The following is a 15046-nucleotide window of genomic DNA, read 5'->3' on the forward strand; positions in this document are numbered from 1 at the left end:
AACACAAGAGTTAAAATCCTTCAAAACTGGATTCCTCCTCATCATCTGTATGTCCAAACAGAGCTTCAACTTTATCTGGTGTGAGGCTATCAGCATAGACATTGTCGTCATCACTGAGTTCGCAGTCATCACCATCACTGCTGTCGTTCTCATACAAAGCGCTGTCTTCACTGCCATCCATAGCATTACTAATGCCACATTTCTTGAAGGCACGTTGCACCATGTTCTCTGGAATCTCTTCCCATGCATCACGAACCCACTTTGATACCAATTCTATGTCGGGCTTCATCAGATTTCCAACTTTTGTCAATCGGGCTTGACCAGTTGACATCCATTCATGCCACTTTTTTCGCACACGGTCTTTGAAAGGTTTGTTTAAACACACATCTAGGGGCTGCAATACAGATGTAAGCCCACCTGGAATAAGGACCAAAGAAACTTGAGAAGACTTTGCCAATTTTTTTATGTCATCAGATGTGTGGGCTCTGAACATATCCCAAACTAGCAATGATGGTTTTTTCTTTAAGGCTGTTCCTGGACGTCCGTTCCAAATTTCTTCCAGCCATTTTTTTGTTCCGTCTTCATCCATCCAGCCTTTAATATGTGCACGCACTGTAATTCGTGGTGGGAATTTGACCTTTTTAGGCAAGGTCTTTCTTTTAAAAATAATGACAGGCCGCAGCTTAGTTCCATTAGCCAAACATGACAGAACGACTGTGAAATGGTTTTTTTCATTTCCTGTGGTTCTGAGTAAAATAGTTTTTTCTCCCAAACTTGACACAGTTCTGCTGCTAGGAAGATCAAAGGTCATAGGTGTTTCATCCATATTCCCAATATCTCCCAGGTCAAAGTTATGGATCCTTCTTTGTTTTATGATGAATGAATGGAATGACATCACTTTCTCATCAAGGTCTTTTGGCAACTTCTGTGAAATCTTTGTTCTTTGCCGCAAACACAAGGCAAACCTATTCATAAAGCGGGTACACCATCCTGCTGACGCAACTAAATTTTCAATGCCTGGTGCTTTTAATTTGTCATCTTTAGCCATTTGAAGGGCACGTAAGCGAATTCCCATACGTGTCACGCAGTAACCATTTTGGCGACACTCCATAACCCATTTATGCAATTCAGTCTCCAGAGCTTCATATGAAGTCGTTAAACCACGTCGAGCTTTTTTTACCTTTGGAATCTTTTCCAAGTCAGCTTTCATTTTCCGCCACTCTCTCACTTGTTTTTCGTCAACACAAAATTCCCTACTTGCAATACTGTTATTGCTCTCTTCTGCTCTTGACACAACCTTTAGTTTGAAACCAGCTTCGTATGACCTGCGTTTTTGTTTTGGTCCAGAATTAGAAGTATTGGGATCCATTTCTAACAGGATAAAAAAAAAAAAAAAAAAAAAGACTTTGAAAACTTTTGAACAGTACGCATGCACTAGGCCGTGCTGCATTGAAAGCCAGCTACAGTACTTCTTCTATTTGCTCTCTGTTCGCAAGCTCTAGCCGTACACATCCATTCGCACAGCGAGCATGTTGATGCGCAAGGCAAGATTTCACTCCAGCTGACGTTGCCCAGCTGTTCCCGACGTGGCTCTGCGCAGTGTGACGTGATGTCAGAGGTATTACCAGCAGATGAGCTGCTTTGCGGATGGCTTTGCAAAGAACTGTGCTATGGAAAGCCGTCCGCCTCTCACTGACAGCGCCGGACGGGGGAAAGCCGCTCAGTGTGTATGGTCCTGGACAGGGCCGGCCCTAGCCCAAATTTTTTTGGTAAGCGGCTATACCGTATTTTTTGGCACCCCCTATGCAGTGTCCCCGGTAGTGGTCCCCCCTATGCAGTGCCCCTTGTGCCCCCAGTAGTAAGCCCCTTATATAGTGCCCCCAGTAGTAGCCACCCTTGTAGTGCTCCCAGTAGTAATCCCCCTGGTAGTGCCCCCAGTAGTAATCCCCCTGGTACTGCCCCCAGTAGTAATATCCCCCCCTGGTACTGCCCCCAGTAGTAATATTCCCCCCTGGTAGTGTCCCCAGTAGTAATACCCCCTGGTAGTGCCCCCAGAAGTAATCCCCCCCTGGTACTACCCCAGTAGTAATCCCCCCCCCTGGTACTGCCCCCAGTAGTAAAATTCCCCCTCTGGTAGTGCATTCAGTAGTAATACCCCCCTGGTAGTGCCCCCAGTAGCAATATCCCCCCTGGTAGTGCCCCCAGTATTAACCCCCCTGGTAGTGCCCCCAGTATTAATCCCCCCCCCTGGTAGTGCCCCCAGTAGCAATATCCCCCCCTGGTAGTGCCCCCAGTAGCAACATGCCCCCTGGTAGTGCCCCCATTATTAATCCCCCCCCTCTGGTAGTGCCCCCAGTATTAACCCCCCCTGGTAGTGCCCCCAGAAGCAACATCCCCCCTGGTAGTGCCCCCAGTATTCCCCCCCTCCCTGGTAGTGCCCCCAGTAGCAACATCCCCCCTGGTAGTTCCCCCATTATTAATCCCCCCCCTCTGGTAGTGTGCCCAGTAACGATGTACCCCCCGGTAGCAGCCCCCCCAGTAGAAAGAAATGTAAAAAAAAACACTTACCTGTAACCCCGCTCATGGTCCCGACGCTGCTACAGGCTCCTCCGCCGCTTTGCATAATGGGAGAGACGACGTCATGACGACGTCTCTCCCATTACCCACTGCGGGAGCCGGAAGATGGCTCCCGCAGTGGGAGCAGCAGTAGCCGCTGAGAGTCTGACAGACTCTCAGCGGCTGCTGATTACACCAAACACATAGCTGCCGGCTCCGGCGGCTGTGTGTTTAGCAGTGTGTAGTGCTGACCGAACTCCGTCCGGTCAACGCTACACACGCGGTGCAGGCTGTGTCACAGTGACAGTCTGCACCGCGGCCCGCATGGTACGCTACTCAGCAGCGTACCATGCGGGCATGACTCGAGTATAAGCCGAGGGGGTGCTTTTTCAGCACAAAAAATGTGCTGAGAAACTCGGCTTATACTCGAGTATATACGGTAATAATGTAATTGATATTACAGTGCTCACCTTTGTTTTGCTAGCTTGGACCACTACAAAATCTGACAGTGTGGTTAGTACACTATACAATTGACTCAGTGTTCTCCCTAGAAATTTTTTCCAGCCGGTTGGGGACCTTCACAAATATGCACGCCGGGAAAAGGGGTATCTCCCTTACCATTACAGCCTGACAGGTCTCAGGCTGCTCCCCCACTGGCTCTCAGTCAAAAGTGCCCATTATGCAGTGGCCCCTGTAGTTTTCCCCTTTATGCATTGCCCCCTGTAGTTTTGTTTTGCCCTTATGCAGTGCCCCCAGGCTTAAGTAGTGCCCCCAGACTGGCCCCTTATGCAGTGCCCCCAGGCTTAAATAGTGGCCCTTATGCAGTGTAGATAATTCATGTTATTCACTTCACCTGTCTGTGATTTTAAATGTATGGCTGATGGGGGGTATACATTTAGATTGTAACTGAATCTGACATTTAGGATCAAAACACAAGAATAAATAACTTTCAGTATAAGGATAAAGTAACACAAGATCTCTTTGGTTATACCATTTTGAGTGCCAAGAAGTTTATTCTACTTGTTTATTCTTTTCAGATTCTCTATTTTAGGACAAGCAAAATAGAAGTGATAAAATCACATTTCTGACAAGGGGCAAAAAGACTTATTTAATGAAAGCCATGCAATATTTTAGGAAATGACCCTGAAGTCTTATAGCAGTCTCTCGGAGAAAACATTGCTTTTAAAGGTTCTGGTGTGCTACAAACGCTATGCAGCAATTATTGCTAGTCTTTCATTCCTTTTCCTGCACAAGCTGCCAGAAATATTTGGCTAAATCTGCCTATTAACCTAATTTGTGTGCATTCCCTGTACCCCACTGCAGTGAATAGGTGAGATAGCAGAACTGAGATACAAAAATTATTATGTGGGAGTCGCCTCCTGGTAGAACAAAAAGGCTGTTTCTACCCTCCCTAGGGGTTCCCACAGAGCAAGAGCAACAACGGAACTCAAGAGCTAGATTGCATCAGAAGGGGACAGGCCTTTCAGGGAACTAGTTGTGTGAAACTGCCAGTGGGGCAGCAGTTCACTTGTTGACTGAACAAAATCCCTTTGGCTATAGAACAAGCTGAAACCCAACTAGGAAGTTAAAGCGACATCAAACCTACTTTTAATTTGTTACACTTTGCCGCCGCCTATGTTCCCCACTGTCCTCATGTCTTTGACAATAGTTGGAGAAGTTTTCAGAGAGTTGCTGTGTACATAATAAGATTTACATCCTTTCTGTGGTAGATATCAGACTGGCCCAAGGCGCATGTTATGTCCTTGATCATTTCACACAAAAATATTGTAGGCACTTTGCGGTATAATATACCTTTGTTAACTCTTTCTTGAGGTCCATAGAGTCCACAGAAGTTACCTTTGGGTATGTGGTTGGAGTGATCTAGGCACCAAACAGTTAAAAGATGCACTGGGTCCTCCTCCATATATACTCCAGCTCTGGCTCCATGCATTTAGTTTGTTACCAAGCCCAAAGCAGGAGAAGGAAAAGATGAGAAGGAACAACAATTGTACCTCAAACATTCTCTCTAGGAAGAGGGAATCATAGAAATACAAAAGAAAAGATTACCAAATAACACCAGGTGTGTTAGGGTGGGTGTCCTGTGGACCTCAAAGAAAAAGTTAGATATGTTATACCATAACTCTTAATTGCTTCTTCGGGGTCCATAGGGACCACAGAAGTTACCTTGGGGATGTCCCAAAGCAGTTCTCTTAAGGGTGGGGACGCTCCTGTTTAGTAGAAAGGAGAATCTGACACTCAAAGGAAGCATCCTGAGAGGCAAATGTATCAAATGCGTAAAATTTGACAAGTGTGGATGGAAGACCACGTGACTGCCTTGTATAATTGTTCAGCAGAGGCACCACGACGAAACACCCACGATGGTCCCATGGATCGAGTAGTATGTGCGGTCAATGTGTTTGGAACAGAGAGATCAGCTTGTGTGTACGCTTGAGAAATTGTCATACGAAGCCACCTAGCCAGAGTTTGTTTATTAGATGGCCAGCCTCGTTTATGACAGCCATACAACATAAAAAGAGAGTCAGATTTCCTAATGGAGTTGGTGCGATCCACATCCAGAGAGGCTTCACCCCTAGAAAGGCCTGAAGACCGGAACCAGTTTCTTCATTTACATGAAAGCGGGATACAACCTTAGGAAGGTAACCCACCCTTGTAAGAAGAACAGCTTTATCCTGATGAAAAACCAAAAAGGGAGAGCGATAAGAAAGAGCTGCCAAATCAGAGACCCTACGGGCAGAGAAGATGGCCAGAAGAAAAACGTCTTCCCTGTCAATCACCTAAGGTCTACTGATTTCAGGGGGTTCGAATGGGGGAGCCTGTAGAGCTCTGAGAACCAGAGACAAATCCCACAGAGCTAACGGAAGGACAAAGGGAGGCTGAACCCTGAAAAAATGTCCTAACATCAGGCAGCAGGGCGATCTTTCGCTGAAACCAAACAGTTCAGATGCCTGAACCCTCAAGGTGGCCAGGCGGAGACCCCAGTCTAATCCAGCCTGAAGGAAAGAAAGTACTCACGAGATCCTACATACTCCAGGATCATATTTTCTATGTTTACACCACTGAATATATGAGTGCCAAACTAATAAATGCGGGCCGAGGAAGGTTTCCATGCCCTAAGCATAGTCTGAATTACAGAACTGGAAAAACCCTTGGTTCTTAAGATGGAAGTTTCAAGAGTCAAGCCGTCAAAAGACAGACGGGGAAGGTCCGGATACAGGCAGGAACCCTGTGTTAATAGGTCCGGCCTTAGAGGAAGAGGCCACGGAGTGTCTATGGAGAGACTCTGAAGGTCGGTGAACCATTGACATCTGGGCCAAGCAGGGGCTATCAGTATTACTGTCCCGCCCTCCTGCTTGAATTTCCTGATGAAACTTGGGAGAAGGGAAAACTGAGGAAACAGGTATGCTAGCTTGAAGTTCCAATTCACTGCTAGAGTGTCCACAAAATCGGCTGCGGGATCCCTGGTTCTGGATCCATACCTGGGGACCCTGTGGTTGTGGCCTGAGGCCATTAGGTCTACCGCTGGTAGTCCCCAACTGTCTACAAGGCTCCTGAATACTTGTGGATGAAGAGCCCACTCTCTGACGTGTATAGCCTGTCGACTTAGGAATTCCGCTTCCCAGTTGAGGACTCCTGGTATGAACACTGCCGAAACTGCTGGAAGACATTCTGCCCAGACCAGAATGTTTGATACTTCCGCCATGGCAGCTTGACTTTGCGTGCCTCCCTGATGGTTGAGGTAGGCTACTGCAGTGGCATTGTTGGACTGTACCTGAACAGGCCTGCCCTTCAGTACATCTTGTGCCTGAATGAGTGTTCTGAATACTGCTAGTATTTCCAGGACATTTATTGACAGGAGACTTTCCCTGGTCGTCCATCTTCCCTCAAATGTATGCCGACCTGTCACTGCTCCCCATCCGCGGAGGCTGGCATCGGTAGTGAGGAGCACCCAATCTGGAATCTAGAATGGGCAACCCCTGTTCAGACGAAACGTCTGCAACCACCATGAGAGGGACAGCCGCAGCTCTGGAGAAAGACAGATCGTCTGACTTTAATTTAGTGGTACTCCCCGTTCCAGCGGGAGAGGCTTAGTCATTGCAGTGGTCTGGAGTGGAATTGAGCATATTCCACCATATCGAAGGTGGACACCATGGATCCCAGAACCTGCATCGCTGAGTGAACAGGCACGGACTGGTTGTGGAGAAACCTGCGAATCCACAACTGAAGTGCCACAATCTTGTCTTCTGGCAGAGATATCCTCTGCGCCAGACAATCCAAGCGTGCACCTAAATGCACCATCAATTGTACTGGAAGAAGCAATGACTTCTTCCAATATATGATCCAGCAGTGTCTGTGTAGACAGGGAATTGTCAGTCTGAGATGATGCTGCAACACCGGTGGAGATTGTGCCAATATTAGGAGATCGTCCAGGTATGGCAGTATTCTGACTCCCTGGTGCCTGAGGCAGGCCATTGTTACTGCTATTATCTTGGTAAACACCCGAGGGGCTGTTGCTAAACCAAAAGGCAGTGCCTGAATTTGGAAATTCCTGGAAAACCGCAAACTGTACAAACAGTTGGTGGGACAGTGTAATTGGTACATGCAGACATGCATCTTGAATGTCCAAGGGCACCATTAAATCCCCTGGTTCCATTGTCAATACAATTGAACAAAGGATTTCCATACGGAATCTAGGTAACCAGATAAATGTGTTGAGACTTTTTAAATTCAGAATAGGCCGATGAGATCCATTGGGTTATTGGATAAAAAAAAATAGGTTGGAATAACCCATTCCTAGTTGATTCACTGGAACCCAGATTATTACCCCCCGACTACAGCAGGGAATGAATGGCCTGCTGGAAGGCCAAGGCCTTTGCAGACTCCTCTGAAGGAGTTGTGCAGAAGAATCTCTGCGGGGAACTTCTCCACAAGGTAAGGGCGTACCCCTGAGAGACCCCCTCCCGAACCCAGGCATCTGTTACTGTAAGATGCTAGATGTCTGAAAACTGAAGAAGTCAGCCTCCTACCCTGGGATGCCCGTCCCATCAGGCTGCGGGTTTATCATCTGACCTGGAAGCCAGACGTCTGTTTGGTCAGGGATTGCGGTCTCTTAAGAGAACTGGTTCTAGAGGAAGACTGACCCCTTGCTTTTCCTTGTGGCTTGTGGCCGAAAGAACAACTGCCTAGGTCTAGGAGTAGCTGTTGGAGGCAGACCAGCCGCCTTTGAGGCTGCTACCGTAGCTACAATCTTCTCCAATTCTGTGCCAAACAGAATGCCTCCCGCAAACGGAAAGTATTCCAGGGCCGCCTTGGACCCTGCATATGCTTTCCAGTCCCTTAACCATAGGGCTCTGCCAGCCACAACTGAGGCAGCTGAAGCCCTAGAGGACAGAATACTGGCATCCAGTGCCGCCTCTCCTAGATAGGAGGCAGCCTCCTTAATATAGGAGATAATGTTCAGCTGGCCTCTGAAAGTGTATTTTCCAGTGCCTTTGTCCATTCCTCCATGGCTTTAGAAACCCAGGCCGTAGCCATGGCTGGGCGGGTAAAAGCTCCTGACAGAGAAAAGACCGCCTTGAGACAGGCCTCAAGTCTCCTATCTGTGGAATCCTTAAAGGAGGATGCAGATAATATGGGCAATGTGGCGCTCCTGACCAGATGTGCCACATGCATGTCTACTATTGGTGGAACTTTCCACTTCGCGCACTCGTCTGGTGAGAGGGAGTATAAGGCTGTAACCTTCTTTGTAACATGAAGTAGTCTATCTGGAGACCTCCATGCTTCTCCCATAAGAGGTGCTCAGATTTAGGAAATTCAGCTTTTACCACTTTCTGGCATTTAAACACTGGAGCCTCTTAGTTCAGGCTCATTATCTAGGTTTAGCAGTTTTGACCACCCTAATCAAGGAGGGGGACATCTGCTGTTGGAAAATGGTCTTCCTCTCCTGAAAGAGACTCTTGAGAGGAGTCCTGTTCCTCACACTCATCAGAAGATGTAGCGTTTACAGGCTGGATGGAGTGATAGGAAGAAGCCGACCGCCTTCTGGGTTTTAGGCCTAGCTGCTTGCAGCGCTTGCTGAAATGCAGCAGGGGATGAAGTCATACTCTGACCTGAGTGGGCATAAACATCTATTCAAGATGGATGCATAAACATAGTAGGTTGTAGCTGCTTAGGGTACCCCATAATAGGGGCCGGTCCAGGAGCAGATAACCGTTCTACAATCTGTGCCATGATCTGGGAAAAGGAAGCTAAAGGGGGTTCCTGCCCAGGAGCTGGTATATTTGACTGATGTGGTGTCTCCTTATAACAGTGACCACATAATCCATTCTGGATGAAATCCTGAGGGGATAACCCTGCTTTACAGGCCATGCATGACACCAGCGCAGGGGCTTCAGCCACCTGCTTTTCAGTTTTAGACATAATATATTTAATGTTATGCAAAGTAATACACAATGTGACCATATTTTACACCCACAACAACCCACACACCTGTAGCAGAGGGCTTATGAGGAGAAACAGCAGTGATAGCCATAACTGACAGTCATTTTTGAGAATAAAAAAGGCAGTATAACAGATTTCACCAGTCACATACAATGCATATATATATATATATATATATATATATATATATATATATATATATATATATATAGGCAGCAGTTCTCCCCAGTAGAAAATATTAGACTGGTTGCAAAGAACCTAGTTTACTTCGTTTCAATCAATACAATGATTTTCATCAGGAAGACAATACAAAACACTAAAACACTTACCTAAATAACATGCAAGGAAACACCACGAATGCGGCTGGCTCCATCTGTCTGGAGGAGGCGTCTGACGTCATCGCGTAGCACTATGCAGCTGGCGCGACGTCGAGAGTCCCAGTTACTATGGAAACCAGAAGATGCAAATGACGTGATTGCACCAACACCAATACTAGACAATAACAAAGTAGATCTAAACGGCGATATACAAAATAGAGATAGGGAAGATAACATGACTGATTTAAGCTGAATACAAGTCCATGTTGAAATCAAGGGCTATGAAAAATGACTACCTACAAGGTACTCAAATGTATAAGAACAGATAGATAGATATATATATATATATTTATATATATCTATCTATGTGTCTATATGAATGTCCAGGACAGAAGTTAATTAAAGCAAGATAAGGATAAGCTCTCATTCAAACCATGCGGCTGTATGGTATTGAGACGATGAATCCAAAATGCTTCTCTCTGCAATAGCTTGCGGGCCATGTCACCTCCTCTATGATTGTGAGGAACTTGATCAATCATTTTGTATCTTAGGGTAGACAGGTTGTGTCTATGTGAACGGAAATGTCGGGCCACCGGCTGATCGTTGTCCTTACCACAGAGGGCTAATTGAATGGCAGACCTATGCAGGGCCATTCTTTCACGAAATGGTCGAGTGGTTTTGCCAATATACAATAAGCCGCAGGGACAGCGAATAAACTAAACTACAAACTGACTGGTGCAGGTCAATACACTATTGATTTTATATCTATATCCTGTGTGCGGGTGGACAAAACTGTCTCCCGTTTCTAGGTATCCACAAGTAATGCAGCCCAAACATTTATAATTACCTGGCTTTTTAGTCAAAAAGTGAGTGATGGGGGTACAATCAAAACCGGTCATATTATGTACTAACCAGTCACGAATGTTCTTACCCCTTTTATAACAGGGCAACAACGATGTATTTTTAAGACTCTGATCTTATTACAGGGGCAGATAGAAAAGTATAGAAACGATCTCATAAAATTTAAACAGAACAAACTCAACATAGTAAATAAGGACTACGAAGAAAAAAAGAGTTTACTCCTGGGCAAATAACCCAGTGGGGGCAAGAAGAACACAATATAAAGGTCATAATAGAAGATACAAAAAATTCACCCTTGAAACAGATACCTCCAGTGGAGGACAGTCGTCAGATCAAGAATGTGCTGGTACAAGTGGAGTATCGTCTACACGCAGGCCCCCTTTAGGCATGACCACGAGAGCCAAAAAAGATCCCCCCCCAGACTCTTCACTAGACGAGGCCAGTGGCAGAGGCAAAAAACAGGCACTAAAGAAAAAGAAATAATTTACAACTTGTCCAGTAGGACCTTAACCACAGATGAAATAAGTGTATTACAAAAAGGACTAAGCTTTGTTCCCACAGTACTACATGATGAGTTGACGAGCAAAATTGACCTTCATAGGCTTAATAGACAACTTCGCCTGAAAGAGTTTTATGATGATAAAATTGATGTGACAACGAATCCCTCTAGGTTCCAGCCAAGTAAATCTATTTCAACATTTGAACCAGTGTCCACGAAAGTAGCAATTAGAGGATTTACGAATTTGATGGAATCCCACATTATGGAATGCAGTAAAAGTGATAAAAGGATACAGCATAATTTATCCAAAAGAGAATTGACAGCCCTTAAACAACTTGGCAGTGATAAAAGTATTACTATCCGCCCCGCAGACAAAGGGGGCGGGATTGTAATACAAGACATCTCCTGTTACCGTAATGAGGCTCTTAAACAACTGATGGACACTAAAGTTTATAGTAGACTGGCAGGAGACCCAACTGCCAACTATCGTCAAGAACTCCATGGTATACTACAATCGACTGTTGAGGAACAATATATAGATAAAACCACCATGGATATGCTCTTACCTATGACACCTAGGATACCAGTTTTTTATACATTGCCCAAGCTCCATAAGGACCCTCTTCATCCACAGGGGAGGCCGATTATATCGGCCAGGGATTCACTATATTATGAAACATCGAGATACATTGATTACCATCTACAGCCAGTGATACAAGCTGAAAAATCCTACCTAAAAGATACGACTGCTTTCTTACATAAACTTACCACGCTGAGAAGCTTGCCGAAAGATTGCTGGCTATGTACTGTAGACGTAATAAGCCTTTATACTAGCATACCAAATTCAAGAGGTCTGACTGCTATGGAACAGTTACTCACCAATAATATCAATTATGATGGTCCAGCTTTATCTTTTTTCATTGAATTACTACACCTCACCTTAACCAGAAATTATTTTATTTTTGATGGTAGTTTCTACCTGCAGACCCATGGATGCGCCATGGGTTCATGCGCAGCTCCGGCGTATGCCAATGGCTTTATGTACTGTGTGGAGCAAGATCTATTTTTCAGCAATACCATCTATGCTGATAAGATTAGGTTCTTCACACGGTACATAGATGATGTATTCATAATTTGGCTTGGTAGCAGGGAGGAGTTCACACAAATGATGATAAGTATTAATATGTTGGACAGTGACATCAAGCTCACATATGAAATACATGCTAATGAGGTCCACTTTCTAGATGTCTTGGTTAGACTCAGAGAAGGGATGATACAGACATCTGTATATAGAAAGCCGACTGACAGGAATACCCTGTTATTGGCTACGAGCTTTCAACCAGGTAATCTTAAAAAGGGATTGCCATATTCTCAGTTCCTGAGGATACACAGGATATGTAGCGACCCCGATGATGAGTCAAGAGAACTTGACATCATGACACAGAAATTTGAGGACGGGCTATTCTAGAGAACTGTTACTCAAAGCTAGAACAAGAGCTTTAGCCACTCCAAAAGACACCTTGCCTAATACCCAAATGAAACGCAGAGATAACAAATTGGTGTGGGGCAATAGCTTTAATACAGTGAGTGACCACATAATTAGTACAGCTAAACGTTTCTGGCCTATGATCAACAAAGATCAGAGTCTTAAAAGTCTGAAAAATACATCATTGTTGCCCTGTTGTAAAAGGGGTAAGAACATTCGTGACTGGTTAGTACATAATGATATCACCGGTTTATAAATGTTTGGGCTGCACTACTTGTGGATATTTAGAAACGGGAGACAGTTTTGTCCACCCGCACACAGGATATAGATATAAAATCAATAGTGTATTGACCTGCACCAGTCAGTTTGTAGTTTATTTTATTCGCTGTCCCTGCGGCTTACTGTATATTGGCAAAACCACTCGACAGTTTCGTGAAAGAATGTCCCTGCATAGGTCTGCCATTTGATTAGCCCTCTGTGGTAAGGACAACGATCAGCCGGTGGCCCGACATTTCCGTTCACATAGACACAACCTGTCTACCCTAAGATACAAAATGATTGATCAGGTTCCTGACAATCATAGAGGAAGTGACATGGCCTGCAAGCTATTGCAGAGGGAAGCATTTTGGATTCATTGTCTCAATACCATACAGCCGTATGGTCTGAGAGCTTATCCTTATCTTGCTTTAATTAACTTCTGTCCTGGACACTCATATAGACACATATACATATCTGTTCTTATACATTTGAGCGCCTTATAGGTAGTCATTTTTCATAGCCCTTGATTTCAACATGGACTTGTATTCAGCTTAAATCAGTCATGTTATCTTCCCTATCTCTATTTTGTATATCGCCGTTTAGATCTACTTTGCTATTGTCTAGTATTAGTGCTGGTGCAATCACGTCATTTGCATCTTCTACTTTCCATAGTAACTGGGACTCTCGACGTCGCACCAGCTGCATAGTGCTACTCGATGACGTCAGACGCCTCCTCCAGACGGATGGAGCCAGCCGCACTCGTGGTGTTTCCCTACATGTTATTTAGGTAAGTGTTTTGTATTGTCTTCCTGATGAAAATCATTGTATTGATTGAAACGTTGAAGAAGTAAACTAGGTTCTTTTCAACCAGTCTAATATTTTCTACTGGGGAGTGCCGCTGCCACTGCTGCCTATTTCGTTATTTTTTTGCGGAGGGCACCCACTAACAGATGAGAGGAGTGCCAAGCTGTCACTGCATGTATATATATATATAATATATATACACACACACAATAAGCTATTAGTCAACTACAAACAGCACACAAGGCTAAGTAGGATATGGAGCTCTGTATAACCAGGCCACCTAAGGAGAGGTATATAGGGAGACTGACCAAACCTACTGAGATTGCATCCACTGAGAGCACCAGAGAGTGGTCTCTGGCCGTCTCATATACAGGGAGGCTGGGTGGGGCAACCCAGACGCTGGAAACCTCGTATATGGGTCAGGGGAGGGTACCTTCCCTCTGCTGTATGGATCCACCGGGCACACTGACCTATCCTGGCAGCCACCATTACCACCCCCAGCTGTCAGGATCCCTCATGTCCCGGTGGTCTAGTGGGGGAGGCAGTTCTGGTTCTTTACTACAGCGTCCACGGCAGGTCTCCCCCACCGGAGGCACGGACTGCCACGTGGTTCCCCATCATCAGCGGCTGCGGGGAACCACCTTACCTGCATCCCCAATGTTTCTGGTTGCAGTCCCGGGATCAGCGTCACCCCGCTGACCCCATTCAAAATCACCAGTTCCTGCACTGGTGTTGCGGCACCGGCGAGGGTAGACTGAGCAGCAGCACGGGCGCCCATCCGGACGCCTAGTGCTGCTTACTCATAATAATAAAATAAAAACAAAAACCACTTGCTTGGGACTGCCGAAGCAGTCCCCTGTTCAGTACGGTGCACTCCTGCGCCCCAAGCAAAAAATGAAATGCCTGCAGCCAGGGGTGGGGTATATATGGAGGACCCAGTGTGCAGCCTGGGAGCTGAAGCTTTTAACTGTTTGGTGCCTGGATCGCTCCAACCACATACCCCAAGGTAACTTGTGTGGACCCTATGGACTCCGAAGTAATATTTCAACTTGCCATACCTGTGTATATTGAACTTCATGTAATGTGTTTAAAAGGGACGTTAACTAGGTATTTGAAGACCCCCATAGCAAAAGTTTGTAAAGACCCCTATGCACCACCCAATGGTGAAAAAGTCTATGACACATGTAACTTTGAGAATGAAAATGGAACTATAGTAGCTGCACCACTTGCACCTACGGTAGTTATGCCCATGCTGTTTAACAAATATAACAGCCACTTACTGGTAATATAACAGATCATTTAAGAGATGTTGATCAGCTATAAACATTACTATGCCTACAAATCCTGCTCTATTTCTGGAATACTTATACCTACAGCCATGGCCAAAAGTTTTGAGAATGACACAAGTATTGGATTTCACAAAGTTTGCTGCTTCAGTGTTTTAGAACTTTTTGTCAGATGCTACTATGGTATACTGAAGTAAAATTCCAAGCATTTCATAAGTGTCAAAGGCTTTTATTGACAATTACATTAAGTTATGCAGAGAGTCAATATTTGCAGTGTTGACCCTTCTTTTTCAAGACCTCTGCAATTCGCCCTGGCATGCTGTGAATCAACTTCTGGGCCACATACTGACTGATGGCCACCCATTCTTGCCTAATCAATGCTTGGAATTTGTCAGAATTTGTGGGTTTTTGTTTGTCCAACCGCCTCTTGAGGATTAACCACAAGTTCTCAATGGGATTAAGGTCTGGGGAGTTTCCTGGCCATGGACCCAAAATTTCAATGTTTTGTTCCCCGAGCCAC

This window comes from Taudactylus pleione, unplaced genomic scaffold (assembly GCF_031769625.1).
Source record: "Taudactylus pleione unplaced genomic scaffold, aTauple2 ptg000015l, whole genome shotgun sequence".
Lineage (NCBI taxonomy): Eukaryota > Metazoa > Chordata > Amphibia > Anura > Myobatrachidae > Taudactylus > Taudactylus pleione.